Source organism: Schistocerca americana, unplaced genomic scaffold (genome assembly GCF_021461395.2).
Source record: "Schistocerca americana isolate TAMUIC-IGC-003095 unplaced genomic scaffold, iqSchAmer2.1 HiC_scaffold_613, whole genome shotgun sequence".
In the NCBI taxonomy this organism is placed as follows: Eukaryota; Metazoa; Arthropoda; class Insecta; order Orthoptera; family Acrididae; genus Schistocerca; species Schistocerca americana.
In genome coordinates this window covers 31359-59279 of record NW_025726361.1, presented here as the reverse complement: position 1 = coordinate 59279, position 27921 = coordinate 31359, and the positions used below count along the sequence as shown (strand labels likewise).

The 27921-nt window shown below is 50.0% G+C and overlaps 25 non-coding genes across 25 annotated transcripts; all 25 read right to left on the bottom strand.

Annotated features, from left to right (window-relative positions):
* Window positions 1–7: 7 nt before the first annotated feature.
* On the bottom strand, window positions 8–126 carry LOC124587737. Its single transcript, XR_006975630.1, has one exon. It is a non-coding gene; the product is annotated as a 5S ribosomal RNA (ribosomal RNA).
* Window positions 127–1159: 1033 nt separating this feature from the next.
* On the bottom strand, window positions 1160–1278 carry LOC124587734. The gene has a single exon (XR_006975629.1). It is a non-coding gene; the product is annotated as a 5S ribosomal RNA (ribosomal RNA).
* Window positions 1279–2311: 1033 nt separating this feature from the next.
* LOC124587733 lies at window positions 2312–2430 on the bottom strand. The gene has a single exon (XR_006975628.1). It is a non-coding gene; the product is annotated as a 5S ribosomal RNA (ribosomal RNA).
* Window positions 2431–3463: 1033 nt separating this feature from the next.
* Window positions 3464–3582, bottom strand: LOC124587732. Its single transcript, XR_006975627.1, has one exon. It is a non-coding gene; the product is annotated as a 5S ribosomal RNA (ribosomal RNA).
* Window positions 3583–4615: 1033 nt separating this feature from the next.
* On the bottom strand, window positions 4616–4734 carry LOC124587731. The gene has a single exon (XR_006975626.1). It is a non-coding gene; the product is annotated as a 5S ribosomal RNA (ribosomal RNA).
* Window positions 4735–5767: 1033 nt separating this feature from the next.
* LOC124587730 lies at window positions 5768–5886 on the bottom strand. Its single transcript, XR_006975625.1, has one exon. It is a non-coding gene; the product is annotated as a 5S ribosomal RNA (ribosomal RNA).
* A 1033-nt stretch (window positions 5887–6919) lies between these two features.
* Window positions 6920–7038, bottom strand: LOC124587729. Its single transcript, XR_006975624.1, has one exon. It is a non-coding gene; the product is annotated as a 5S ribosomal RNA (ribosomal RNA).
* A 1033-nt stretch (window positions 7039–8071) lies between these two features.
* LOC124587728 lies at window positions 8072–8190 on the bottom strand. Its single transcript, XR_006975623.1, has one exon. It is a non-coding gene; the product is annotated as a 5S ribosomal RNA (ribosomal RNA).
* Window positions 8191–9223: 1033 nt separating this feature from the next.
* On the bottom strand, window positions 9224–9342 carry LOC124587726. Its single transcript, XR_006975621.1, has one exon. It is a non-coding gene; the product is annotated as a 5S ribosomal RNA (ribosomal RNA).
* A 1034-nt stretch (window positions 9343–10376) lies between these two features.
* Window positions 10377–10495, bottom strand: LOC124587725. The gene has a single exon (XR_006975620.1). It is a non-coding gene; the product is annotated as a 5S ribosomal RNA (ribosomal RNA).
* Window positions 10496–11528: 1033 nt separating this feature from the next.
* On the bottom strand, window positions 11529–11647 carry LOC124587723. Its single transcript, XR_006975619.1, has one exon. It is a non-coding gene; the product is annotated as a 5S ribosomal RNA (ribosomal RNA).
* Window positions 11648–12681: 1034 nt separating this feature from the next.
* LOC124587722 lies at window positions 12682–12800 on the bottom strand. Its single transcript, XR_006975618.1, has one exon. It is a non-coding gene; the product is annotated as a 5S ribosomal RNA (ribosomal RNA).
* Window positions 12801–13835: 1035 nt separating this feature from the next.
* Window positions 13836–13954, bottom strand: LOC124587721. Its single transcript, XR_006975617.1, has one exon. It is a non-coding gene; the product is annotated as a 5S ribosomal RNA (ribosomal RNA).
* A 1033-nt stretch (window positions 13955–14987) lies between these two features.
* Window positions 14988–15106, bottom strand: LOC124587720. The gene has a single exon (XR_006975616.1). It is a non-coding gene; the product is annotated as a 5S ribosomal RNA (ribosomal RNA).
* Window positions 15107–16140: 1034 nt separating this feature from the next.
* LOC124587719 lies at window positions 16141–16259 on the bottom strand. The gene has a single exon (XR_006975615.1). It is a non-coding gene; the product is annotated as a 5S ribosomal RNA (ribosomal RNA).
* A 1035-nt stretch (window positions 16260–17294) lies between these two features.
* Window positions 17295–17413, bottom strand: LOC124587718. The gene has a single exon (XR_006975614.1). It is a non-coding gene; the product is annotated as a 5S ribosomal RNA (ribosomal RNA).
* Window positions 17414–18447: 1034 nt separating this feature from the next.
* On the bottom strand, window positions 18448–18566 carry LOC124587717. Its single transcript, XR_006975613.1, has one exon. It is a non-coding gene; the product is annotated as a 5S ribosomal RNA (ribosomal RNA).
* A 1033-nt stretch (window positions 18567–19599) lies between these two features.
* On the bottom strand, window positions 19600–19718 carry LOC124587716. The gene has a single exon (XR_006975612.1). It is a non-coding gene; the product is annotated as a 5S ribosomal RNA (ribosomal RNA).
* A 1033-nt stretch (window positions 19719–20751) lies between these two features.
* Window positions 20752–20870, bottom strand: LOC124587714. Its single transcript, XR_006975610.1, has one exon. It is a non-coding gene; the product is annotated as a 5S ribosomal RNA (ribosomal RNA).
* Window positions 20871–21905: 1035 nt separating this feature from the next.
* LOC124587712 lies at window positions 21906–22024 on the bottom strand. The gene has a single exon (XR_006975609.1). It is a non-coding gene; the product is annotated as a 5S ribosomal RNA (ribosomal RNA).
* Window positions 22025–23059: 1035 nt separating this feature from the next.
* On the bottom strand, window positions 23060–23178 carry LOC124587711. Its single transcript, XR_006975608.1, has one exon. It is a non-coding gene; the product is annotated as a 5S ribosomal RNA (ribosomal RNA).
* Window positions 23179–24211: 1033 nt separating this feature from the next.
* LOC124587710 lies at window positions 24212–24330 on the bottom strand. The gene has a single exon (XR_006975607.1). It is a non-coding gene; the product is annotated as a 5S ribosomal RNA (ribosomal RNA).
* Window positions 24331–25363: 1033 nt separating this feature from the next.
* LOC124587709 lies at window positions 25364–25482 on the bottom strand. The gene has a single exon (XR_006975606.1). It is a non-coding gene; the product is annotated as a 5S ribosomal RNA (ribosomal RNA).
* Window positions 25483–26515: 1033 nt separating this feature from the next.
* LOC124587708 lies at window positions 26516–26634 on the bottom strand. The gene has a single exon (XR_006975605.1). It is a non-coding gene; the product is annotated as a 5S ribosomal RNA (ribosomal RNA).
* A 1033-nt stretch (window positions 26635–27667) lies between these two features.
* On the bottom strand, window positions 27668–27786 carry LOC124587707. Its single transcript, XR_006975604.1, has one exon. It is a non-coding gene; the product is annotated as a 5S ribosomal RNA (ribosomal RNA).
* Window positions 27787–27921: the final 135 nt, after the last annotated feature.

Sequence of the window (27921 nt, the reverse complement as noted above, 5' to 3'; positions counted from 1 at the left end):
GAAAGGGAGCCAACAGCACGTGGTGTTCCCAGGTGGTCACCCATCCAAGTACTAACCACGCCCGATGTTGTTTAACTTCGGTGATCGGACGAGAACCGGTGTATTCAACATGGTATGGCCGTTGGCGCCCATGTAATGTAGGCGCATGGAAGAATTCGCATTCGGTTCTTATCCCAACACACACAAAATCATACTTTTCGGTCGAAAGCAGCCGCATTTTTTTTTATTGACAATTCGTCACGTTAGCGCGAACGCAATCCTGAGATCCAAAACTTATGAGCCGGAAGGACGCGCTTCGTGTATTTTTTTTTTTTGGAGATTTATGAATTTATTTATTAACATTACATCGTTACAAGCTAACAACTTTACAACATAAAACACGAACAGAATTGTAATTGTATGCACTTCCTTCCGCAATCCGACGTGCCAGCAGAGCGACTGCCGAATTAGCGGGCGCGCCGCCGTGTGTGTGAGACGCGCAACTTCTCGTTGCACCTCCTGTCATCCGCTTGGCGCGTGCAGCCTTCGACACTCGCGGAAGACGCATCTTGTCCCTGGTGTCCAGCGCAGGAGGGCTGGCGCGCGGCCGACCGGCGTAAGGCCTGTGCGGGGTGTGGCAGAGTCTTGTTGGAGGGCGCCACTGCTGGCGATGTGAGCTTCCTCGCCTCGCCTCGCCTCGCCTCGCCTCGCCTCAGACGAGGTGTTTGCGTAATTTGCAGTGCATTCGCACCTTTCCTATCCCTGTCCCTGTCCCCGTCCCGACTTGTCCCGACTTTGCTCGACTGCCGCTCGCTGCCGCTCGGGTCGTGGCCCATATAACAGCGCAAGCACAAGAAACGTCTGCAGGAGATGACGAGACGAGACGAGTCGACTAAGGAATAAATTTATAATTACATATCGAAGTAGGAATTGTACACCGCTACACAACAACAGGCGCTGACGTATTTCAGAACACATCTGCCGATTCGTACTGTTTTGTCGTTTTCAAAGACTTCCTGGCGAACTTGGTTAGCACATTCTCCCTCAAACTGAGATATTTACTGCAATTTCGCACCTTATGGTCATTACAGTAGATTAAAATGCTTAAGCAAGAATCTTTGTCACAACAGAACGGTGGTATGGAAAGAGGGCGGTATAAAAAAAAAAGTAAATGAAAGGGAGCCAACAGCACGTGGTGTTCCCAGGTGGTCACCCATCCAAGTACTAACCACGCCCGATGTTGTTTAACTTCGGTGATCGGACGAGAACCGGTGTATTCAACATGGTATGGCCGTTGGCGCCCATGTAATGTAGGCGCATGGAAGAATTCGCATTCGGTTCTTATCCCAACACACACAAAATCATACTTTTCGGTCGAAAGCAGCCGCATTTTTTTTTATTGACAATTCGTCACGTTAGCGCGAACGCAATCCTGAGATCCAAAACTTATGAGCCGGAAGGACGCGCTTCGTGTATTTTTTTTTTTTGGAGATTTATGAATTTATTTATTAACATTACATCGTTACAAGCTAACAACTTTACAACATAAAACACGAACAGAATTGTAATTGTATGCACTTCCTTCCGCAATCCGACGTGCCAGCAGAGCGACTGCCGAATTAGCGGGCGCGCCGCCGTGTGTGTGAGACGCGCAACTTCTCGTTGCACCTCCTGTCATCCGCTTGGCGCGTGCAGCCTTCGACACTCGCGGAAGACGCATCTTGTCCCTGGTGTCCAGCGCAGGAGGGCTGGCGCGCGGCCGACCGGCGTAAGGCCTGTGCGGGGTGTGGCAGAGTCTTGTTGGAGGGCGCCACTGCTGGCGATGTGAGCTTCCTCGCCTCGCCTCGCCTCGCCTCGCCTCGCCTCAGACGAGGTGTTTGCGTAATTTGCAGTGCATTCGCACCTTTCCTATCCCTGTCCCTGTCCCCGTCCCGACTTGTCCCGACTTTGCTCGACTGCCGCTCGCTGCCGCTCGGGTCGTGGCCCATATAACAGCGCAAGCACAAGAAACGTCTGCAGGAGATGACGAGACGAGACGAGTCGACTAAGGAATAAATTTATAATTACATATCGAAGTAGGAATTGTACACCGCTACACAACAACAGGCGCTGACGTATTTCAGAACACATCTGCCGATTCGTACTGTTTTGTCGTTTTCAAAGACTTCCTGGCGAACTTGGTTAGCACATTCTCCCTCAAACTGAGATATTTACTGCAATTTCGCACCTTATGGTCATTACAGTAGATTAAAATGCTTAAGCAAGAATCTTTGTCACAACAGAACGGTGGTATGGAAAGAGGGCGGTATAAAAAAAAAAGTAAATGAAAGGGAGCCAACAGCACGTGGTGTTCCCAGGTGGTCACCCATCCAAGTACTAACCACGCCCGATGTTGTTTAACTTCGGTGATCGGACGAGAACCGGTGTATTCAACATGGTATGGCCGTTGGCGCCCATGTAATGTAGGCGCATGGAAGAATTCGCATTCGGTTCTTATCCCAACACACACAAAATCATACTTTTCGGTCGAAAGCAGCCGCATTTTTTTTTATTGACAATTCGTCACGTTAGCGCGAACGCAATCCTGAGATCCAAAACTTATGAGCCGGAAGGACGCGCTTCGTGTATTTTTTTTTTTTGGAGATTTATGAATTTATTTATTAACATTACATCGTTACAAGCTAACAACTTTACAACATAAAACACGAACAGAATTGTAATTGTATGCACTTCCTTCCGCAATCCGACGTGCCAGCAGAGCGACTGCCGAATTAGCGGGCGCGCCGCCGTGTGTGTGAGACGCGCAACTTCTCGTTGCACCTCCTGTCATCCGCTTGGCGCGTGCAGCCTTCGACACTCGCGGAAGACGCATCTTGTCCCTGGTGTCCAGCGCAGGAGGGCTGGCGCGCGGCCGACCGGCGTAAGGCCTGTGCGGGGTGTGGCAGAGTCTTGTTGGAGGGCGCCACTGCTGGCGATGTGAGCTTCCTCGCCTCGCCTCGCCTCGCCTCGCCTCGCCTCAGACGAGGTGTTTGCGTAATTTGCAGTGCATTCGCACCTTTCCTATCCCTGTCCCTGTCCCCGTCCCGACTTGTCCCGACTTTGCTCGACTGCCGCTCGCTGCCGCTCGGGTCGTGGCCCATATAACAGCGCAAGCACAAGAAACGTCTGCAGGAGATGACGAGACGAGACGAGTCGACTAAGGAATAAATTTATAATTACATATCGAAGTAGGAATTGTACACCGCTACACAACAACAGGCGCTGACGTATTTCAGAACACATCTGCCGATTCGTACTGTTTTGTCGTTTTCAAAGACTTCCTGGCGAACTTGGTTAGCACATTCTCCCTCAAACTGAGATATTTACTGCAATTTCGCACCTTATGGTCATTACAGTAGATTAAAATGCTTAAGCAAGAATCTTTGTCACAACAGAACGGTGGTATGGAAAGAGGGCGGTATAAAAAAAAAAGTAAATGAAAGGGAGCCAACAGCACGTGGTGTTCCCAGGTGGTCACCCATCCAAGTACTAACCACGCCCGATGTTGTTTAACTTCGGTGATCGGACGAGAACCGGTGTATTCAACATGGTATGGCCGTTGGCGCCCATGTAATGTAGGCGCATGGAAGAATTCGCATTCGGTTCTTATCCCAACACACACAAAATCATACTTTTCGGTCGAAAGCAGCCGCATTTTTTTTTATTGACAATTCGTCACGTTAGCGCGAACGCAATCCTGAGATCCAAAACTTATGAGCCGGAAGGACGCGCTTCGTGTATTTTTTTTTTTTGGAGATTTATGAATTTATTTATTAACATTACATCGTTACAAGCTAACAACTTTACAACATAAAACACGAACAGAATTGTAATTGTATGCACTTCCTTCCGCAATCCGACGTGCCAGCAGAGCGACTGCCGAATTAGCGGGCGCGCCGCCGTGTGTGTGAGACGCGCAACTTCTCGTTGCACCTCCTGTCATCCGCTTGGCGCGTGCAGCCTTCGACACTCGCGGAAGACGCATCTTGTCCCTGGTGTCCAGCGCAGGAGGGCTGGCGCGCGGCCGACCGGCGTAAGGCCTGTGCGGGGTGTGGCAGAGTCTTGTTGGAGGGCGCCACTGCTGGCGATGTGAGCTTCCTCGCCTCGCCTCGCCTCGCCTCGCCTCGCCTCAGACGAGGTGTTTGCGTAATTTGCAGTGCATTCGCACCTTTCCTATCCCTGTCCCTGTCCCCGTCCCGACTTGTCCCGACTTTGCTCGACTGCCGCTCGCTGCCGCTCGGGTCGTGGCCCATATAACAGCGCAAGCACAAGAAACGTCTGCAGGAGATGACGAGACGAGACGAGTCGACTAAGGAATAAATTTATAATTACATATCGAAGTAGGAATTGTACACCGCTACACAACAACAGGCGCTGACGTATTTCAGAACACATCTGCCGATTCGTACTGTTTTGTCGTTTTCAAAGACTTCCTGGCGAACTTGGTTAGCACATTCTCCCTCAAACTGAGATATTTACTGCAATTTCGCACCTTATGGTCATTACAGTAGATTAAAATGCTTAAGCAAGAATCTTTGTCACAACAGAACGGTGGTATGGAAAGAGGGCGGTATAAAAAAAAAAGTAAATGAAAGGGAGCCAACAGCACGTGGTGTTCCCAGGTGGTCACCCATCCAAGTACTAACCACGCCCGATGTTGTTTAACTTCGGTGATCGGACGAGAACCGGTGTATTCAACATGGTATGGCCGTTGGCGCCCATGTAATGTAGGCGCATGGAAGAATTCGCATTCGGTTCTTATCCCAACACACACAAAATCATACTTTTCGGTCGAAAGCAGCCGCATTTTTTTTTATTGACAATTCGTCACGTTAGCGCGAACGCAATCCTGAGATCCAAAACTTATGAGCCGGAAGGACGCGCTTCGTGTATTTTTTTTTTTTGGAGATTTATGAATTTATTTATTAACATTACATCGTTACAAGCTAACAACTTTACAACATAAAACACGAACAGAATTGTAATTGTATGCACTTCCTTCCGCAATCCGACGTGCCAGCAGAGCGACTGCCGAATTAGCGGGCGCGCCGCCGTGTGTGTGAGACGCGCAACTTCTCGTTGCACCTCCTGTCATCCGCTTGGCGCGTGCAGCCTTCGACACTCGCGGAAGACGCATCTTGTCCCTGGTGTCCAGCGCAGGAGGGCTGGCGCGCGGCCGACCGGCGTAAGGCCTGTGCGGGGTGTGGCAGAGTCTTGTTGGAGGGCGCCACTGCTGGCGATGTGAGCTTCCTCGCCTCGCCTCGCCTCGCCTCGCCTCGCCTCAAACGAGGTGTTTGCGTAATTTGCAGTGCATTCGCACCTTTCCTATCCCTGTCCCTGTCCCCGTCCCGACTTGTCCCGACTTTGCTCGACTGCCGCTCGCTGCCGCTCGGGTCGTGGCCCATATAACAGCGCAAGCACAAGAAACGTCTGCAGGAGATGACGAGACGAGACGAGTCGACTAAGGAATAAATTTATAATTACATATCGAAGTAGGAATTGTACACCGCTACACAACAACAGGCGCTGACGTATTTCAGAACACATCTGCCGATTCGTACTGTTTTGTCGTTTTCAAAGACTTCCTGGCGAACTTGGTTAGCACATTCTCCCTCAAACTGAGATATTTACTGCAATTTCGCACCTTATGGTCATTACAGTAGATTAAAATGCTTAAGCAAGAATCTTTGTCACAACAGAACGGTGGTATGGAAAGAGGGCGGTATAAAAAAAAAAGTAAATGAAAGGGAGCCAACAGCACGTGGTGTTCCCAGGTGGTCACCCATCCAAGTACTAACCACGCCCGATGTTGTTTAACTTCGGTGATCGGACGAGAACCGGTGTATTCAACATGGTATGGCCGTTGGCGCCCATGTAATGTAGGCGCATGGAAGAATTCGCATTCGGTTCTTATCCCAACACACACAAAATCATACTTTTCGGTCGAAAGCAGCCGCATTTTTTTTTATTGACAATTCGTCACGTTAGCGCGAACGCAATCCTGAGATCCAAAACTTATGAGCCGGAAGGACGCGCTTCGTGTATTTTTTTTTTTTGGAGATTTATGAATTTATTTATTAACATTACATCGTTACAAGCTAACAACTTTACAACATAAAACACGAACAGAATTGTAATTGTATGCACTTCCTTCCGCAATCCGACGTGCCAGCAGAGCGACTGCCGAATTAGCGGGCGCGCCGCCGTGTGTGTGAGACGCGCAACTTCTCGTTGCACCTCCTGTCATCCGCTTGGCGCGTGCAGCCTTCGACACTCGCGGAAGACGCATCTTGTCCCTGGTGTCCAGCGCAGGAGGGCTGGCGCGCGGCCGACCGGCGTAAGGCCTGTGCGGGGTGTGGCAGAGTCTTGTTGGAGGGCGCCACTGCTGGCGATGTGAGCTTCCTCGCCTCGCCTCGCCTCGCCTCGCCTCGCCTCAGACGAGGTGTTTGCGTAATTTGCAGTGCATTCGCACCTTTCCTATCCCTGTCCCTGTCCCCGTCCCGACTTGTCCCGACTTTGCTCGACTGCCGCTCGCTGCCGCTCGGGTCGTGGCCCATATAACAGCGCAAGCACAAGAAACGTCTGCAGGAGATGACGAGACGAGACGAGTCGACTAAGGAATAAATTTATAATTACATATCGAAGTAGGAATTGTACACCGCTACACAACAACAGGCGCTGACGTATTTCAGAACACATCTGCCGATTCGTACTGTTTTGTCGTTTTCAAAGACTTCCTGGCGAACTTGGTTAGCACATTCTCCCTCAAACTGAGATATTTACTGCAATTTCGCACCTTATGGTCATTACAGTAGATTAAAATGCTTAAGCAAGAATCTTTGTCACAACAGAACGGTGGTATGGAAAGAGGGCGGTATAAAAAAAAAAGTAAATGAAAGGGAGCCAACAGCACGTGGTGTTCCCAGGTGGTCACCCATCCAAGTACTAACCACGCCCGATGTTGTTTAACTTCGGTGATCGGACGAGAACCGGTGTATTCAACATGGTATGGCCGTTGGCGCCCATGTAATGTAGGCGCATGGAAGAATTCGCATTCGGTTCTTATCCCAACACACACAAAATCATACTTTTCGGTCGAAAGCAGCCGCATTTTTTTTTATTGACAATTCGTCACGTTAGCGCGAACGCAATCCTGAGATCCAAAACTTATGAGCCGGAAGGACGCGCTTCGTGTATTTTTTTTTTTTGGAGATTTATGAATTTATTTATTAACATTACATCGTTACAAGCTAACAACTTTACAACATAAAACACGAACAGAATTGTAATTGTATGCACTTCCTTCCGCAATCCGACGTGCCAGCAGAGCGACTGCCGAATTAGCGGGCGCGCCGCCGTGTGTGTGAGACGCGCAACTTCTCGTTGCACCTCCTGTCATCCGCTTGGCGCGTGCAGCCTTCGACACTCGCGGAAGACGCATCTTGTCCCTGGTGTCCAGCGCAGGAGGGCTGGCGCGCGGCCGACCGGCGTAAGGCCTGTGCGGGGTGTGGCAGAGTCTTGTTGGAGGGCGCCACTGCTGGCGATGTGAGCTTCCTCGCCTCGCCTCGCCTCGCCTCGCCTCGCCTCAGACGAGGTGTTTGCGTAATTTGCAGTGCATTCGCACCTTTCCTATCCCTGTCCCTGTCCCCGTCCCGACTTGTCCCGACTTTGCTCGACTGCCGCTCGCTGCCGCTCGGGTCGTGGCCCATATAACAGCGCAAGCACAAGAAACGTCTGCAGGAGATGACGAGACGAGACGAGTCGACTAAGGAATAAATTTATAATTACATATCGAAGTAGGAATTGTACACCGCTACACAACAACAGGCGCTGACGTATTTCAGAACACATCTGCCGATTCGTACTGTTTTGTCGTTTTCAAAGACTTCCTGGCGAACTTGGTTAGCACATTCTCCCTCAAACTGAGATATTTACTGCAATTTCGCACCTTATGGTCATTACAGTAGATTAAAATGCTTAAGCAAGAATCTTTGTCACAACAGAACGGTGGTATGGAAAGAGGGCGGTATAAAAAAAAAAGTAAATGAAAGGGAGCCAACAGCACGTGGTGTTCCCAGGTGGTCACCCATCCAAGTACTAACCACGCCCGATGTTGTTTAACTTCGGTGATCGGACGAGAACCGGTGTATTCAACATGGTATGGCCGTTGGCGCCCATGTAATGTAGGCGCATGGAAGAATTCGCATTCGGTTCTTATCCCAACACACACAAAATCATACTTTTCGGTCGAAAGCAGCCGCATTTTTTTTTATTGACAATTCGTCACGTTAGCGCGAACGCAATCCTGAGATCCAAAACTTATGAGCCGGAAGGACGCGCTTCGTGTATTTTTTTTTTTTGGAGATTTATGAATTTATTTATTAACATTACATCGTTACAAGCTAACAACTTTACAACATAAAACACGAACAGAATTGTAATTGTATGCACTTCCTTCCGCAATCCGACGTGCCAGCAGAGCGACTGCCGAATTAGCGGGCGCGCCGCCGTGTGTGTGAGACGCGCAACTTCTCGTTGCACCTCCTGTCATCCGCTTGGCGCGTGCAGCCTTCGACACTCGCGGAAGACGCATCTTGTCCCTGGTGTCCAGCGCAGGAGGGCTGGCGCGCGGCCGACCGGCGTAAGGCCTGTGCGGGGTGTGGCAGAGTCTTGTTGGAGGGCGCCACTGCTGGCGATGTGAGCTTCCTCGCCTCGCCTCGCCTCGCCTCGCCTCGCCTCAGACGAGGTGTTTGCGTAATTTGCAGTGCATTCGCACCTTTCCTATCCCTGTCCCTGTCCCCGTCCCGACTTGTCCCGACTTTGCTCGACTGCCGCTCGCTGCCGCTCGGGTCGTGGCCCATATAACAGCGCAAGCACAAGAAACGTCTGCAGGAGATGACGAGACGAGACGAGTCGACTAAGGAATAAATTTATAATTACATATCGAAGTAGGAATTGTACACCGCTACACAACAACAGGCGCTGACGTATTTCAGAACACATCTGCCGATTCGTACTGTTTTGTCGTTTTCAAAGACTTCCTGGCGAACTTGGTTAGCACATTCTCCCTCAAACTGAGATATTTACTGCAATTTCGCACCTTATGGTCATTACAGTAGATTAAAATGCTTAAGCAAGAATCTTTGTCACAACAGAACGGTGGTATGGAAAGAGGGCGGTATAAAAAAAAAAGTAAATGAAAGGGAGCCAACAGCACGTGGTGTTCCCAGGTGGTCACCCATCCAAGTACTAACCACGCCCGATGTTGTTTAACTTCGGTGATCGGACGAGAACCGGTGTATTCAACATGGTATGGCCGTTGGCGCCCATGTAATGTAGGCGCATGGAAGAATTCGCATTCGGTTCTTATCCCAACACACACAAAATCATACTTTTCGGTCGAAAGCAGCCGCATTTTTTTTTATTGACAATTCGTCACGTTAGCGCGAACGCAATCCTGAGATCCAAAACTTATGAGCCGGAAGGACGCGCTTCGTGTATTTTTTTTTTTTTGGAGATTTATGAATTTATTTATTAACATTACATCGTTACAAGCTAACAACTTTACAACATAAAACACGAACAGAATTGTAATTGTATGCACTTCCTTCCGCAATCCGACGTGCCAGCAGAGCGACTGCCGAATTAGCGGGCGCGCCGCCGTGTGTGTGAGACGCGCAACTTCTCGTTGCACCTCCTGTCATCCGCTTGGCGCGTGCAGCCTTCGACACTCGCGGAAGACGCATCTTGTCCCTGGTGTCCAGCGCAGGAGGGCTGGCGCGCGGCCGACCGGCGTAAGGCCTGTGCGGGGTGTGGCAGAGTCTTGTTGGAGGGCGCCACTGCTGGCGATGTGAGCTTCCTCGCCTCGCCTCGCCTCGCCTCGCCTCGCCTCAGACGAGGTGTTTGCGTAATTTGCAGTGCATTCGCACCTTTCCTATCCCTGTCCCTGTCCCCGTCCCGACTTGTCCCGACTTTGCTCGACTGCCGCTCGCTGCCGCTCGGGTCGTGGCCCATATAACAGCGCAAGCACAAGAAACGTCTGCAGGAGATGACGAGACGAGACGAGTCGACTAAGGAATAAATTTATAATTACATATCGAAGTAGGAATTGTACACCGCTACACAACAACAGGCGCTGACGTATTTCAGAACACATCTGCCGATTCGTACTGTTTTGTCGTTTTCAAAGACTTCCTGGCGAACTTGGTTAGCACATTCTCCCTCAAACTGAGATATTTACTGCAATTTCGCACCTTATGGTCATTACAGTAGATTAAAATGCTTAAGCAAGAATCTTTGTCACAACAGAACGGTGGTATGGAAAGAGGGCGGTATAAAAAAAAAAGTAAATGAAAGGGAGCCAACAGCACGTGGTGTTCCCAGGTGGTCACCCATCCAAGTACTAACCACGCCCGATGTTGTTTAACTTCGGTGATCGGACGAGAACCGGTGTATTCAACATGGTATGGCCGTTGGCGCCCATGTAATGTAGGCGCATGGAAGAATTCGCATTCGGTTCTTATCCCAACACACACAAAATCATACTTTTCGGTCGAAAGCAGCCGCATTTTTTTTTATTGACAATTCGTCACGTTAGCGCGAACGCAATCCTGAGATCCAAAACTTATGAGCCGGAAGGACGCGCTTCGTGTATTTTTTTTTTTTGGAGATTTATGAATTTATTTATTAACATTACATCGTTACAAGCTAACAACTTTACAACATAAAACACGAACAGAATTGTAATTGTATGCACTTCCTTCCGCAATCCGACGTGCCAGCAGAGCGACTGCCGAATTAGCGGGCGCGCCGCCGTGTGTGTGAGACGCGCAACTTCTCGTTGCACCTCCTGTCATCCGCTTGGCGCGTGCAGCCTTCGACACTCGCGGAAGACGCATCTTGTCCCTGGTGTCCAGCGCAGGAGGGCTGGCGCGCGGCCGACCGGCGTAAGGCCTGTGCGGGGTGCGGCAGAGTCTTGTTGGAGGGCGCCACTGCTGGCGATGTGAGCTTCCTCGCCTCGCCTCGCCTCGCCTCGCCTCGCCTCAGACGAGGTGTTTGCGTAATTTGCAGTGCATTCGCACCTTTCCTATCCCTGTCCCTGTCCCCGTCCCGACTTGTCCCGACTTTGCTCGACTGCCGCTCGCTGCCGCTCGGGTCGTGGCCCATATAACAGCGCAAGCACAAGAAACGTCTGCAGGAGATGACGAGACGAGACGAGTCGACTAAGGAATAAATTTATAATTACATATCGAAGTAGGAATTGTACACCGCTACACAACAACAGGCGCTGACGTATTTCAGAACACATCTGCCGATTCGTACTGTTTTGTCGTTTTCAAAGACTTCCTGGCGAACTTGGTTAGCACATTCTCCCTCAAACTGAGATATTTACTGCAATTTCGCACCTTATGGTCATTACAGTAGATTAAAATGCTTAAGCAAGAATCTTTGTCACAACAGAACGGTGGTATGGAAAGAGGGCGGTATAAAAAAAAAAGTAAATGAAAGGGAGCCAACAGCACGTGGTGTTCCCAGGTGGTCACCCATCCAAGTACTAACCACGCCCGATGTTGTTTAACTTCGGTGATCGGACGAGAACCGGTGTATTCAACATGGTATGGCCGTTGGCGCCCATGTAATGTAGGCGCATGGAAGAATTCGCATTCGGTTCTTATCCCAACACACACAAAATCATACTTTTCGGTCGAAAGCAGCCGCATTTTTTTTTATTGACAATTCGTCACGTTAGCGCGAACGCAATCCTGAGATCCAAAACTTATGAGCCGGAAGGACGCGCTTCGTGTATTTTTTTTTTTTTGGAGATTTATGAATTTATTTATTAACATTACATCGTTACAAGCTAACAACTTTACAACATAAAACACGAACAGAATTGTAATTGTATGCACTTCCTTCCGCAATCCGACGTGCCAGCAGAGCGACTGCCGAATTAGCGGGCGCGCCGCCGTGTGTGTGAGACGCGCAACTTCTCGTTGCACCTCCTGTCATCCGCTTGGCGCGTGCAGCCTTCGACACTCGCGGAAGACGCATCTTGTCCCTGGTGTCCAGCGCAGGAGGGCTGGCGCGCGGCCGACCGGCGTAAGGCCTGTGCGGGGTGCGGCAGAGTCTTGTTGGAGGGCGCCACTGCTGGCGATGTGAGCTTCCTCGCCTCGCCTCGCCTCGCCTCGCCTCGCCTCAGACGAGGTGTTTGCGTAATTTGCAGTGCATTCGCACCTTTCCTATCCCTGTCCCTGTCCCCGTCCCGACTTGTCCCGACTTTGCTCGACTGCCGCTCGCTGCCGCTCGGGTCGTGGCCCATATAACAGCGCAAGCACAAGAAACGTCTGCAGGAGATGACGAGACGAGACGAGTCGACTAAGGAATAAATTTATAATTACATATCGAAGTAGGAATTGTACACCGCTACACAACAACAGGCGCTGACGTATTTCAGAACACATCTGCCGATTCGTACTGTTTTGTCGTTTTCAAAGACTTCCTGGCGAACTTGGTTAGCACATTCTCCCTCAAACTGAGATATTTACTGCAATTTCGCACCTTATGGTCATTACAGTAGATTAAAATGCTTAAGCAAGAATCTTTGTCACAACAGAACGGTGGTATGGAAAGAGGGCGGTATAAAAAAAAAAGTAAATGAAAGGGAGCCAACAGCACGTGGTGTTCCCAGGTGGTCACCCATCCAAGTACTAACCACGCCCGATGTTGTTTAACTTCGGTGATCGGACGAGAACCGGTGTATTCAACATGGTATGGCCGTTGGCGCCCATGTAATGTAGGCGCATGGAAGAATTCGCATTCGGTTCTTATCCCAACACACACAAAATCATACTTTTCGGTCGAAAGCAGCCGCATTTTTTTTTATTGACAATTCGTCACGTTAGCGCGAACGCAATCCTGAGATCCAAAACTTATGAGCCGGAAGGACGCGCTTCGTGTATTTTTTTTTTTTTTGGAGATTTATGAATTTATTTATTAACATTACATCGTTACAAGCTAACAACTTTACAACATAAAACACGAACAGAATTGTAATTGTATGCACTTCCTTCCGCAATCCGACGTGCCAGCAGAGCGACTGCCGAATTAGCGGGCGCGCCGCCGTGTGTGTGAGACGCGCAACTTCTCGTTGCACCTCCTGTCATCCGCTTGGCGCGTGCAGCCTTCGACACTCGCGGAAGACGCATCTTGTCCCTGGTGTCCAGCGCAGGAGGGCTGGCGCGCGGCCGACCGGCGTAAGGCCTGTGCGGGGTGTGGCAGAGTCTTGTTGGAGGGCGCCACTGCTGGCGATGTGAGCTTCCTCGCCTCGCCTCGCCTCGCCTCGCCTCGCCTCAGACGAGGTGTTTGCGTAATTTGCAGTGCATTCGCACCTTTCCTATCCCTGTCCCTGTCCCCGTCCCGACTTGTCCCGACTTTGCTCGACTGCCGCTCGCTGCCGCTCGGGTCGTGGCCCATATAACAGCGCAAGCACAAGAAACGTCTGCAGGAGATGACGAGACGAGACGAGTCGACTAAGGAATAAATTTATAATTACATATCGAAGTAGGAATTGTACACCGCTACACAACAACAGGCGCTGACGTATTTCAGAACACATCTGCCGATTCGTACTGTTTTGTCGTTTTCAAAGACTTCCTGGCGAACTTGGTTAGCACATTCTCCCTCAAACTGAGATATTTACTGCAATTTCGCACCTTATGGTCATTACAGTAGATTAAAATGCTTAAGCAAGAATCTTTGTCACAACAGAACGGTGGTATGGAAAGAGGGCGGTATAAAAAAAAAAGTAAATGAAAGGGAGCCAACAGCACGTGGTGTTCCCAGGTGGTCACCCATCCAAGTACTAACCACGCCCGATGTTGTTTAACTTCGGTGATCGGACGAGAACCGGTGTATTCAACATGGTATGGCCGTTGGCGCCCATGTAATGTAGGCGCATGGAAGAATTCGCATTCGGTTCTTATCCCAACACACACAAAATCATACTTTTCGGTCGAAAGCAGCCGCATTTTTTTTTATTGACAATTCGTCACGTTAGCGCGAACGCAATCCTGAGATCCAAAACTTATGAGCCGGAAGGACGCGCTTCGTGTATTTTTTTTTTTTGGAGATTTATGAATTTATTTATTAACATTACATCGTTACAAGCTAACAACTTTACAACATAAAACACGAACAGAATTGTAATTGTATGCACTTCCTTCCGCAATCCGACGTGCCAGCAGAGCGACTGCCGAATTAGCGGGCGCGCCGCCGTGTGTGTGAGACGCGCAACTTCTCGTTGCACCTCCTGTCATCCGCTTGGCGCGTGCAGCCTTCGACACTCGCGGAAGACGCATCTTGTCCCTGGTGTCCAGCGCAGGAGGGCTGGCGCGCGGCCGACCGGCGTAAGGCCTGTGCGGGGTGTGGCAGAGTCTTGTTGGAGGGCGCCACTGCTGGCGATGTGAGCTTCCTCGCCTCGCCTCGCCTCGCCTCGCCTCGCCTCAGACGAGGTGTTTGCGTAATTTGCAGTGCATTCGCACCTTTCCTATCCCTGTCCCTGTCCCCGTCCCGACTTGTCCCGACTTTGCTCGACTGCCGCTCGCTGCCGCTCGGGTCGTGGCCCATATAACAGCGCAAGCACAAGAAACGTCTGCAGGAGATGACGAGACGAGACGAGTCGACTAAGGAATAAATTTATAATTACATATCGAAGTAGGAATTGTACACCGCTACACAACAACAGGCGCTGACGTATTTCAGAACACATCTGCCGATTCGTACTGTTTTGTCGTTTTCAAAGACTTCCTGGCGAACTTGGTTAGCACATTCTCCCTCAAACTGAGATATTTACTGCAATTTCGCACCTTATGGTCATTACAGTAGATTAAAATGCTTAAGCAAGAATCTTTGTCACAACAGAACGGTGGTATGGAAAGAGGGCGGTATAAAAAAAAAAGTAAATGAAAGGGAGCCAACAGCACGTGGTGTTCCCAGGTGGTCACCCATCCAAGTACTAACCACGCCCGATGTTGTTTAACTTCGGTGATCGGACGAGAACCGGTGTATTCAACATGGTATGGCCGTTGGCGCCCATGTAATGTAGGCGCATGGAAGAATTCGCATTCGGTTCTTATCCCAACACACACAAAATCATACTTTTCGGTCGAAAGCAGCCGCATTTTTTTTTATTGACAATTCGTCACGTTAGCGCGAACGCAATCCTGAGATCCAAAACTTATGAGCCGGAAGGACGCGCTTCGTGTATTTTTTTTTTTTTGGAGATTTATGAATTTATTTATTAACATTACATCGTTACAAGCTAACAACTTTACAACATAAAACACGAACAGAATTGTAATTGTATGCACTTCCTTCCGCAATCCGACGTGCCAGCAGAGCGACTGCCGAATTAGCGGGCGCGCCGCCGTGTGTGTGAGACGCGCAACTTCTCGTTGCACCTCCTGTCATCCGCTTGGCGCGTGCAGCCTTCGACACTCGCGGAAGACGCATCTTGTCCCTGGTGTCCAGCGCAGGAGGGCTGGCGCGCGGCCGACCGGCGTAAGGCCTGTGCGGGGTGTGGCAGAGTCTTGTTGGAGGGCGCCACTGCTGGCGATGTGAGCTTCCTCGCCTCGCCTCGCCTCGCCTCGCCTCGCCTCAGACGAGGTGTTTGCGTAATTTGCAGTGCATTCGCACCTTTCCTATCCCTGTCCCTGTCCCCGTCCCGACTTGTCCCGACTTTGCTCGACTGCCGCTCGCTGCCGCTCGGGTCGTGGCCCATATAACAGCGCAAGCACAAGAAACGTCTGCAGGAGATGACGAGACGAGACGAGTCGACTAAGGAATAAATTTATAATTACATATCGAAGTAGGAATTGTACACCGCTACACAACAACAGGCGCTGACGTATTTCAGAACACATCTGCCGATTCGTACTGTTTTGTCGTTTTCAAAGACTTCCTGGCGAACTTGGTTAGCACATTCTCCCTCAAACTGAGATATTTACTGCAATTTCGCACCTTATGGTCATTACAGTAGATTAAAATGCTTAAGCAAGAATCTTTGTCACAACAGAACGGTGGTATGGAAAGAGGGCGGTATAAAAAAAAAAGTAAATGAAAGGGAGCCAACAGCACGTGGTGTTCCCAGGTGGTCACCCATCCAAGTACTAACCACGCCCGATGTTGTTTAACTTCGGTGATCGGACGAGAACCGGTGTATTCAACATGGTATGGCCGTTGGCGCCCATGTAATGTAGGCGCATGGAAGAATTCGCATTCGGTTCTTATCCCAACACACACAAAATCATACTTTTCGGTCGAAAGCAGCCGCATTTTTTTTTATTGACAATTCGTCACGTTAGCGCGAACGCAATCCTGAGATCCAAAACTTATGAGCCGGAAGGACGCGCTTCGTGTATTTTTTTTTTTTTTGGAGATTTATGAATTTATTTATTAACATTACATCGTTACAAGCTAACAACTTTACAACATAAAACACGAACAGAATTGTAATTGTATGCACTTCCTTCCGCAATCCGACGTGCCAGCAGAGCGACTGCCGAATTAGCGGGCGCGCCGCCGTGTGTGTGAGACGCGCAACTTCTCGTTGCACCTCCTGTCATCCGCTTGGCGCGTGCAGCCTTCGACACTCGCGGAAGACGCATCTTGTCCCTGGTGTCCAGCGCAGGAGGGCTGGCGCGCGGCCGACCGGCGTAAGGCCTGTGCGGGGTGTGGCAGAGTCTTGTTGGAGGGCGCCACTGCTGGCGATGTGAGCTTCCTCGCCTCGCCTCGCCTCGCCTCGCCTCGCCTCAGACGAGGTGTTTGCGTAATTTGCAGTGCATTCGCACCTTTCCTATCCCTGTCCCTGTCCCCGTCCCGACTTGTCCCGACTTTGCTCGACTGCCGCTCGCTGCCGCTCGGGTCGTGGCCCATATAACAGCGCAAGCACAAGAAACGTCTGCAGGAGATGACGAGACGAGACGAGTCGACTAAGGAATAAATTTATAATTACATATCGAAGTAGGAATTGTACACCGCTACACAACAACAGGCGCTGACGTATTTCAGAACACATCTGCCGATTCGTACTGTTTTGTCGTTTTCAAAGACTTCCTGGCGAACTTGGTTAGCACATTCTCCCTCAAACTGAGATATTTACTGCAATTTCGCACCTTATGGTCATTACAGTAGATTAAAATGCTTAAGCAAGAATCTTTGTCACAACAGAACGGTGGTATGGAAAGAGGGCGGTATAAAAAAAAAAGTAAATGAAAGGGAGCCAACAGCACGTGGTGTTCCCAGGTGGTCACCCATCCAAGTACTAACCACGCCCGATGTTGTTTAACTTCGGTGATCGGACGAGAACCGGTGTATTCAACATGGTATGGCCGTTGGCGCCCATGTAATGTAGGCGCATGGAAGAATTCGCATTCGGTTCTTATCCCAACACACACAAAATCATACTTTTCGGTCGAAAGCAGCCGCATTTTTTTTTATTGACAATTCGTCACGTTAGCGCGAACGCAATCCTGAGATCCAAAACTTATGAGCCGGAAGGACGCGCTTCGTGTATTTTTTTTTTTTTGGAGATTTATGAATTTATTTATTAACATTACATCGTTACAAGCTAACAACTTTACAACATAAAACACGAACAGAATTGTAATTGTATGCACTTCCTTCCGCAATCCGACGTGCCAGCAGAGCGACTGCCGAATTAGCGGGCGCGCCGCCGTGTGTGTGAGACGCGCAACTTCTCGTTGCACCTCCTGTCATCCGCTTGGCGCGTGCAGCCTTCGACACTCGCGGAAGACGCATCTTGTCCCTGGTGTCCAGCGCAGGAGGGCTGGCGCGCGGCCGACCGGCGTAAGGCCTGTGCGGGGTGTGGCAGAGTCTTGTTGGAGGGCGCCACTGCTGGCGATGTGAGCTTCCTCGCCTCGCCTCGCCTCGCCTCGCCTCGCCTCAGACGAGGTGTTTGCGTAATTTGCAGTGCATTCGCACCTTTCCTATCCCTGTCCCTGTCCCCGTCCCGACTTGTCCCGACTTTGCTCGACTGCCGCTCGCTGCCGCTCGGGTCGTGGCCCATATAACAGCGCAAGCACAAGAAACGTCTGCAGGAGATGACGAGACGAGACGAGTCGACTAAGGAATAAATTTATAATTACATATCGAAGTAGGAATTGTACACCGCTACACAACAACAGGCGCTGACGTATTTCAGAACACATCTGCCGATTCGTACTGTTTTGTCGTTTTCAAAGACTTCCTGGCGAACTTGGTTAGCACATTCTCCCTCAAACTGAGATATTTACTGCAATTTCGCACCTTATGGTCATTACAGTAGATTAAAATGCTTAAGCAAGAATCTTTGTCACAACAGAACGGTGGTATGGAAAGAGGGCGGTATAAAAAAAAAAGTAAATGAAAGGGAGCCAACAGCACGTGGTGTTCCCAGGTGGTCACCCATCCAAGTACTAACCACGCCCGATGTTGTTTAACTTCGGTGATCGGACGAGAACCGGTGTATTCAACATGGTATGGCCGTTGGCGCCCATGTAATGTAGGCGCATGGAAGAATTCGCATTCGGTTCTTATCCCAACACACACAAAATCATACTTTTCGGTCGAAAGCAGCCGCATTTTTTTTTATTGACAATTCGTCACGTTAGCGCGAACGCAATCCTGAGATCCAAAACTTATGAGCCGGAAGGACGCGCTTCGTGTATTTTTTTTTTTTGGAGATTTATGAATTTATTTATTAACATTACATCGTTACAAGCTAACAACTTTACAACATAAAACACGAACAGAATTGTAATTGTATGCACTTCCTTCCGCAATCCGACGTGCCAGCAGAGCGACTGCCGAATTAGCGGGCGCGCCGCCGTGTGTGTGAGACGCGCAACTTCTCGTTGCACCTCCTGTCATCCGCTTGGCGCGTGCAGCCTTCGACACTCGCGGAAGACGCATCTTGTCCCTGGTGTCCAGCGCAGGAGGGCTGGCGCGCGGCCGACCGGCGTAAGGCCTGTGCGGGGTGTGGCAGAGTCTTGTTGGAGGGCGCCACTGCTGGCGATGTGAGCTTCCTCGCCTCGCCTCGCCTCGCCTCGCCTCGCCTCAGACGAGGTGTTTGCGTAATTTGCAGTGCATTCGCACCTTTCCTATCCCTGTCCCTGTCCCCGTCCCGACTTGTCCCGACTTTGCTCGACTGCCGCTCGCTGCCGCTCGGGTCGTGGCCCATATAACAGCGCAAGCACAAGAAACGTCTGCAGGAGATGACGAGACGAGACGAGTCGACTAAGGAATAAATTTATAATTACATATCGAAGTAGGAATTGTACACCGCTACACAACAACAGGCGCTGACGTATTTCAGAACACATCTGCCGATTCGTACTGTTTTGTCGTTTTCAAAGACTTCCTGGCGAACTTGGTTAGCACATTCTCCCTCAAACTGAGATATTTACTGCAATTTCGCACCTTATGGTCATTACAGTAGATTAAAATGCTTAAGCAAGAATCTTTGTCACAACAGAACGGTGGTATGGAAAGAGGGCGGTATAAAAAAAAAAGTAAATGAAAGGGAGCCAACAGCACGTGGTGTTCCCAGGTGGTCACCCATCCAAGTACTAACCACGCCCGATGTTGTTTAACTTCGGTGATCGGACGAGAACCGGTGTATTCAACATGGTATGGCCGTTGGCGCCCATGTAATGTAGGCGCATGGAAGAATTCGCATTCGGTTCTTATCCCAACACACACAAAATCATACTTTTCGGTCGAAAGCAGCCGCATTTTTTTTTATTGACAATTCGTCACGTTAGCGCGAACGCAATCCTGAGATCCAAAACTTATGAGCCGGAAGGACGCGCTTCGTGTATTTTTTTTTTTTGGAGATTTATGAATTTATTTATTAACATTACATCGTTACAAGCTAACAACTTTACAACATAAAACACGAACAGAATTGTAATTGTATGCACTTCCTTCCGCAATCCGACGTGCCAGCAGAGCGACTGCCGAATTAGCGGGCGCGCCGCCGTGTGTGTGAGACGCGCAACTTCTCGTTGCACCTCCTGTCATCCGCTTGGCGCGTGCAGCCTTCGACACTCGCGGAAGACGCATCTTGTCCCTGGTGTCCAGCGCAGGAGGGCTGGCGCGCGGCCGACCGGCGTAAGGCCTGTGCGGGGTGTGGCAGAGTCTTGTTGGAGGGCGCCACTGCTGGCGATGTGAGCTTCCTCGCCTCGCCTCGCCTCGCCTCGCCTCGCCTCAGACGAGGTGTTTGCGTAATTTGCAGTGCATTCGCACCTTTCCTATCCCTGTCCCTGTCCCCGTCCCGACTTGTCCCGACTTTGCTCGACTGCCGCTCGCTGCCGCTCGGGTCGTGGCCCATATAACAGCGCAAGCACAAGAAACGTCTGCAGGAGATGACGAGACGAGACGAGTCGACTAAGGAATAAATTTATAATTACATATCGAAGTAGGAATTGTACACCGCTACACAACAACAGGCGCTGACGTATTTCAGAACACATCTGCCGATTCGTACTGTTTTGTCGTTTTCAAAGACTTCCTGGCGAACTTGGTTAGCACATTCTCCCTCAAACTGAGATATTTACTGCAATTTCGCACCTTATGGTCATTACAGTAGATTAAAATGCTTAAGCAAGAATCTTTGTCACAACAGAACGGTGGTATGGAAAGAGGGCGGTATAAAAAAAAAAGTAAATGAAAGGGAGCCAACAGCACGTGGTGTTCCCAGGTGGTCACCCATCCAAGTACTAACCACGCCCGATGTTGTTTAACTTCGGTGATCGGACGAGAACCGGTGTATTCAACATGGTATGGCCGTTGGCGCCCATGTAATGTAGGCGCATGGAAGAATTCGCATTCGGTTCTTATCCCAACACACACAAAATCATACTTTTCGGTCGAAAGCAGCCGCATTTTTTTTTATTGACAATTCGTCACGTTAGCGCGAACGCAATCCTGAGATCCAAAACTTATGAGCCGGAAGGACGCGCTTCGTGTATTTTTTTTTTTTTTGGAGATTTATGAATTTATTTATTAACATTACATCGTTACAAGCTAACAACTTTACAACATAAAACACGAACAGAATTGTAATTGTATGCACTTCCTTCCGCAATCCGACGTGCCAGCAGAGCGACTGCCGAATTAGCGGGCGCGCCGCCGTGTGTGTGAGACGCGCAACTTCTCGTTGCACCTCCTGTCATCCGCTTGGCGCGTGCAGCCTTCGACACTCGCGGAAGACGCATCTTGTCCCTGGTGTCCAGCGCAGGAGGGCTGGCGCGCGGCCGACCGGCGTAAGGCCTGTGCGGGGTGTGGCAGAGTCTTGTTGGAGGGCGCCACTGCTGGCGATGTGAGCTTCCTCGCCTCGCCTCGCCTCGCCTCGCCTCGCCTCAGACGAGGTGTTTGCGTAATTTGCAGTGCATTCGCACCTTTCCTATCCCTGTCCCTGTCCCCGTCCCGACTTGTCCCGACTTTGCTCGACTGCCGCTCGCTGCCGCTCGGGTCGTGGCCCATATAACAGCGCAAGCACAAGAAACGTCTGCAGGAGATGACGAGACGAGACGAGTCGACTAAGGAATAAATTTATAATTACATATCGAAGTAGGAATTGTACACCGCTACACAACAACAGGCGCTGACGTATTTCAGAACACATCTGCCGATTCGTACTGTTTTGTCGTTTTCAAAGACTTCCTGGCGAACTTGGTTAGCACATTCTCCCTCAAACTGAGATATTTACTGCAATTTCGCACCTTATGGTCATTACAGTAGATTAAAATGCTTAAGCAAGAATCTTTGTCACAACAGAACGGTGGTATGGAAAGAGGGCGGTATAAAAAAAAAAGTAAATGAAAGGGAGCCAACAGCACGTGGTGTTCCCAGGTGGTCACCCATCCAAGTACTAACCACGCCCGATGTTGTTTAACTTCGGTGATCGGACGAGAACCGGTGTATTCAACATGGTATGGCCGTTGGCGCCCATGTAATGTAGGCGCATGGAAGAATTCGCATTCGGTTCTTATCCCAACACACACAAAATCATACTTTTCGGTCGAAAGCAGCCGCATTTTTTTTTATTGACAATTCGTCACGTTAGCGCGAACGCAATCCTGAGATCCAAAACTTATGAGCCGGAAGGACGCGCTTCGTGTATTTTTTTTTTTTTTGGAGATTTATGAATTTATTTATTAACATTACATCGTTACAAGCTAACAACTTTACAACATAAAACACGAACAGAATTGTAATTGTATGCACTTCCTTCCGCAATCCGACGTGCCAGCAGAGCGACTGCCGAATTAGCGGGCGCGCCGCCGTGTGTGTGAGACGCGCAACTTCTCGTTGCACCTCCTGTCATCCGCTTGGCGCGTGCAGCCTTCGACACTCGCGGAAGACGCATCTTGTCCCTGGTGTCCAGCGCAGGAGGGCTGGCGCGCGGCCGACCGGCGTAAGGCCTGTGCGGGGTGTGGCAGAGTCTTGTTGGAGGGCGCCACTGCTGGCGATGTGAGCTTCCTCGCCTCGCCTCGCCTCGCCTCGCCTCGCCTCAGACGAGGTGTTTGCGTAATTTGCAGTGCATTCGCACCTTTCCTATCCCTGTCCCTGTCCCCGTCCCGACTTGTCCCGACTTTGCTCGACTGCCGCTCGCTGCCGCTCGGGTCGTGGCCCATATAACAGCGCAAGCACAAGAAACGTCTGCAGGAGATGACGAGACGAGACGAGTCGACTAAGGAATAAATTTATAATTACATATCGAAGTAGGAATTGTACACCGCTACACAACAACAGGCGCTGACGTATTTCAGAACACATCTGCCGATTCGTACTGTTTTGTCGTTTTCAAAGACTTCCTGGCGAACTTGGTTAGCACATTCTCCCTCAAACTGAGATATTTACTGCAATTTCGCACCTTATGGTCATTACAGTAGATTAAAATGCTTAAGCAAGAATCTTTGTCACAACAGAACGGTGGTATGGAAAGAGGGCGGTATAAAAAAAAAAGTAAATGAAAGGGAGCCAACAGCACGTGGTGTTCCCAGGTGGTCACCCATCCAAGTACTAACCACGCCCGATGTTGTTTAACTTCGGTGATCGGACGAGAACCGGTGTATTCAACATGGTATGGCCGTTGGCGCCCATGTAATGTAGGCGCATGGAAGAATTCGCATTCGGTTCTTATCCCAACACACACAAAATCATACTTTTCGGTCGAAAGCAGCCGCATTTTTTTTTATTGACAATTCGTCACGTTAGCGCGAACGCAATCCTGAGATCCAAAACTTATGAGCCGGAAGGACGCGCTTCGTGTATTTTTTTTTTTTGGAGATTTATGAATTTATTTATTAACATTACATCGTTACAAGCTAACAACTTTACAACATAAAACACGAACAGAATTGTAATTGTATGCACTTCCTTCCGCAATCCGACGTGCCAGCAGAGCGACTGCCGAATTAGCGGGCGCGCCGCCGTGTGTGTGAGACGCGCAACTTCTCGTTGCACCTCCTGTCATCCGCTTGGCGCGTGCAGCCTTCGACACTCGCGGAAGACGCATCTTGTCCCTGGTGTCCAGCGCAGGAGGGCTGGCGCGCGGCCGACCGGCGTAAGGCCTGTGCGGGGTGTGGCAGAGTCTTGTTGGAGGGCGCCACTGCTGGCGATGTGAGCTTCCTCGCCTCGCCTCGCCTCGCCTCGCCTCGCCTCAGACGAGGTGTTTGCGTAATTTGCAGTGCATTCGCACCTTTCCTATCCCTGTCCCTGTCCCCGTCCCGACTTGTCCCGACTTTGCTCGACTGCCGCTCGCTGCCGCTCGGGTCGTGGCCCATATAACAGCGCAAGCACAAGAAACGTCTGCAGGAGATGACGAGACGAGACGAGTCGACTAAGGAATAAATTTATAATTACATATCGAAGTAGGAATTGTACACCGCTACACAACAACAGGCGCTGACGTATTTCAGAACACATCTGCCGATTCGTACTGTTTTGTCGTTTTCAAAGACTTCCTGGCGAACTTGGTTAGCACATTCTCCCTCAAACTGAGATATTTACTGCAATTTCGCACCTTATGGTCATTACAGTAGATTAAAATGCTTAAGCAAGAATCTTTGTCACAACAGAACGGTGGTATGGAAAGAGGGCGGTATAAAAAAAAAAGTAAATGAAAGGGAGCCAACAGCACGTGGTGTTCCCAGGTGGTCACCCATCCAAGTACTAACCACGCCCGATGTTGTTTAACTTCGGTGATCGGACGAGAACCGGTGTATTCAACATGGTATGGCCGTTGGCGCCCATGTAATGTAGGCGCATGGAAGAATTCGCATTCGGTTCTTATCCCAACACACACAAAATCATACTTTTCGGTCGAAAGCAGCCGCATTTTTTTTTATTGACAATTCGTCACGTTAGCGCGAACGCAATCCTGAGATCCAAAACTTATGAGCCGGAAGGACGCGCTTCGTGTATTTTTTTTTTTTGGAGATTTATGAATTTATTTATTAACATTACATCGTTACAAGCTAACAACTTTACAACATAAAACACGAACAGAATTGTAATTGTATGCACTTCCTTCCGCAATCCGACGTGCCAGCAGAGCGACTGCCGAATTAGCGGGCGCGCCGCCGTGTGTGTGAGACGCGCAACTTCTCGTTGCACCTCCTGTCATCCGCTTGGCGCGTGCAGCCTTCGACACTCGCGGAAGACGCATCTTGTCCCTGGTGTCCAGCGCAGGAGGGCTGGCGCGCGGCCGACCGGCGTAAGGCCTGTGCGGGGTGTGGCAGAGTCTTGTTGGAGGGCGCCACTGCTGGCGATGTGAGCTTCCTCGCCTCGCCTCGCCTCGCCTCGCCTCGCCTCAGACGAGGTGTTTGCGTAATTTGCAGTGCATTCGCACCTTTCCTATCCCTGTCCCTGTCCCCGTCCCGACTTGTCCCGACTTTGCTCGACTGCCGCTCGCTGCCGCTCGGGTCGTGGCCCATATAACAGCGCAAGCACAAGAAACGTCTGCAGGAGATGACGAGACGAGACGAGTCGACTAAGGAATAAATTTATAATTACATATCGAAGTAGGAATTGTACACCGCTACACAACAACAGGCGCTGACGTATTTCAGAACACATCTGCCGATTCGTACTGTTTTGTCGTTTTCAAAGACTTCCTGGCGAACTTGGTTAGCACATTCTCCCTCAAACTGAGATATTTACTGCAATTTCGCACCTTATGGTCATTACAGTAGATTAAAATGCTTAAGCAAGAATCTTTGTCACAACAGAACGGTGGTATGGAAAGAGGGCGGTATAAAAAAAAAAGTAAATGAAAGGGAGCCAACAGCACGTGGTGTTCCCAGGTGGTCACCCATCCAAGTACTAACCACGCCCGATGTTGTTTAACTTCGGTGATCGGACGAGAACCGGTGTATTCAACATGGTATGGCCGTTGGCGCCCATGTAATGTAGGCGCATGGAAGAATTCGCATTCGGTTCTTATCCCAACACACACAAAATCATACTTTTCGGTCGAAAGCAGCCGCATTTTTTTTTATTGACAATTCGTCACGTTAGCGCGAACGCAATCCTGAGATCCAAAACTTATGAGCCGGAAGGACGCGCTTCGTGTATTTTTTTTTTTTGGAGATTTATGAATTTATTTATTAACATTACATCGTTACAAGCTAACAACTTTACAACATAAAACACGAACAGAATTGTAATTGTATGCACTTCCTTCCGCAATCCGACGTGCCAGCAGAGCGACTGCCGAATTAGCGGGCGCGCCGCCGTGTGTGTGAGACGCGCAACTTCTCGTTGCACCTCCTGTCATCCGCTTGGCGCGTGCAGCCTTCGACACTCGCGGAAGACGCATCTTGTCCCTGGTGTCCAGCGCAGGAGGGCTGGCGCGCGGCCGACCGGCGTAAGGCCTGTGCGGGGTGTGGCAGAGTCTTGTTGGAGGGCGCCACTGCTGGCGATGTGAGCTTCCTCGCCTCGCCTCGCCTCGCCTCGCCTCGCCTCAGACGAGGTGTTTGCGTAATTTGCAGTGCATTCGCACCTTTCCTATCCCTGTCCCTGTCCCCGTCCCGACTTGTCCCGACTTTGCTCGACTGCCGCTCGCTGCCGCTCGGGTCGTGGCCCATATAACAGCGCAAGCACAAGAAACGTCTGCAGGAGATGACGAGACGAGACGAGTCGACTAAGGAATAAATTTATAATTACATATCGAAGTAGGAATTGTACACCGCTACACAACAACAGGCGCTGACGTATTTCAGAACACATCTGCCGATTCGTACTGTTTTGTCGTTTTCAAAGACTTCCTGGCGAACTTGGTTAGCACATTCTCCCTCAAACTGAGATATTTACTGCAATTTCGCACCTTATGGTCATTACAGTAGATTAAAATGCTTAAGCAAGAATCTTTGTCACAACAGAACGGTGGTATGGAAAGAGGGCGGTATAAAAAAAAAAGTAAATGAAAGGGAGCCAACAGCACGTGGTGTTCCCAGGTGGTCACCCATCCAAGTACTAACCACGCCCGATGTTGTTTAACTTCGGTGATCGGACGAGAACCGGTGTATTCAACATGGTATGGCCGTTGGCGCCCATGTAATGTAGGCGCATGGAAGAATTCGCATTCGGTTCTTATCCCAACACACACAAAATCATACTTTTCGGTCGAAAGCAGCCGCATTTTTTTTTATTGACAATTCGTCACGTTAGCGCGAACGCAATCCTGAGATCCAAAACTTATGAGCCGGAAGGACGCGCTTCGTGTATTTTTTTTTTTTGGAGATTTATGAATTTATTTATTAACATTACATCGTTACAAGCTAACAACTTTACAACATAAAACACGAACAGAATTGTAATTGTATGCACTTCCTTCCGCAATCCGACGTGCCAGCAGAGCGACTGCCGAATTAGCGGGCGCGCCGCCGTGTGTGTGAGACGCGCAACTTCTCGTTGCACCTCCTGTCATCCGCTTGGCGCGTGCAGCCTTCGACACTCGCGGAAGACGCATCTTGTCCCTGGTGTCCAGCGCAGGAGGGCTGGCGCGCGGCCGACCGGCGTAAGGCCTGTGCGGGGTGTGGCAGAGTCTTGTTGGAGGGCGCCACTGCTGGCGATGTGAGCTTCCTCGCCTCGCCTCGCCTCGCCTCGCCTCGCCTCAGACGAGGTGTTTGCGTAATTTGCAGTGCATTCGCACCTTTCCTATCCCTGTCCCTGTCCCCGTCCCGACTTGTCCCGACTTTGCTCGACTGCCGCTCGCTGCCGCTCGGGTCGTGGCCCATATAACAGCGCAAGCACAAGAAACGTCTGCAGGAGATGACGAGACGAGACGAGTCGACTAAGGAATAAATTTATAATTACATATCGAAGTAGGAATTGTACACCGCTACACAACAACAGGCGCTGACGTATTTCAGAACACATCTGCCGATTCGTACTGTTTTGTCGTTTTCAAAGACTTCCTGGCGAACTTGGTTAGCACATTCTCCCTCAAACTGAGATATTTACTGCAATTTCGCACCTTATGGTCATTACAGTAGATTAAAATGCTTAAGCAAGAATCTTTGTCACAACAGAACGGTGGTATGGAAAGAGGGCGGTATAAAAAAAAAAGTAAATGAAAGGGAGCCAACAGCACGTGGTGTTCCCAGGTGGTCACCCATCCAAGTACTAACCACGCCCGATGTTGTTTAACTTCGGTGATCGGACGAGAACCGGTGTATTCAACATGGTATGGCCGTTGGCGCCCATGTAATGTAGGCGCATGGAAGAATTCGCATTCGGTTCTTATCCCAACACACACAAAATCATACTTTTCGGTCGAAAGCAGCCGCATTTTTTTTTATTGACAATTCGTCACGTTAGCGCGAACGCAATCCT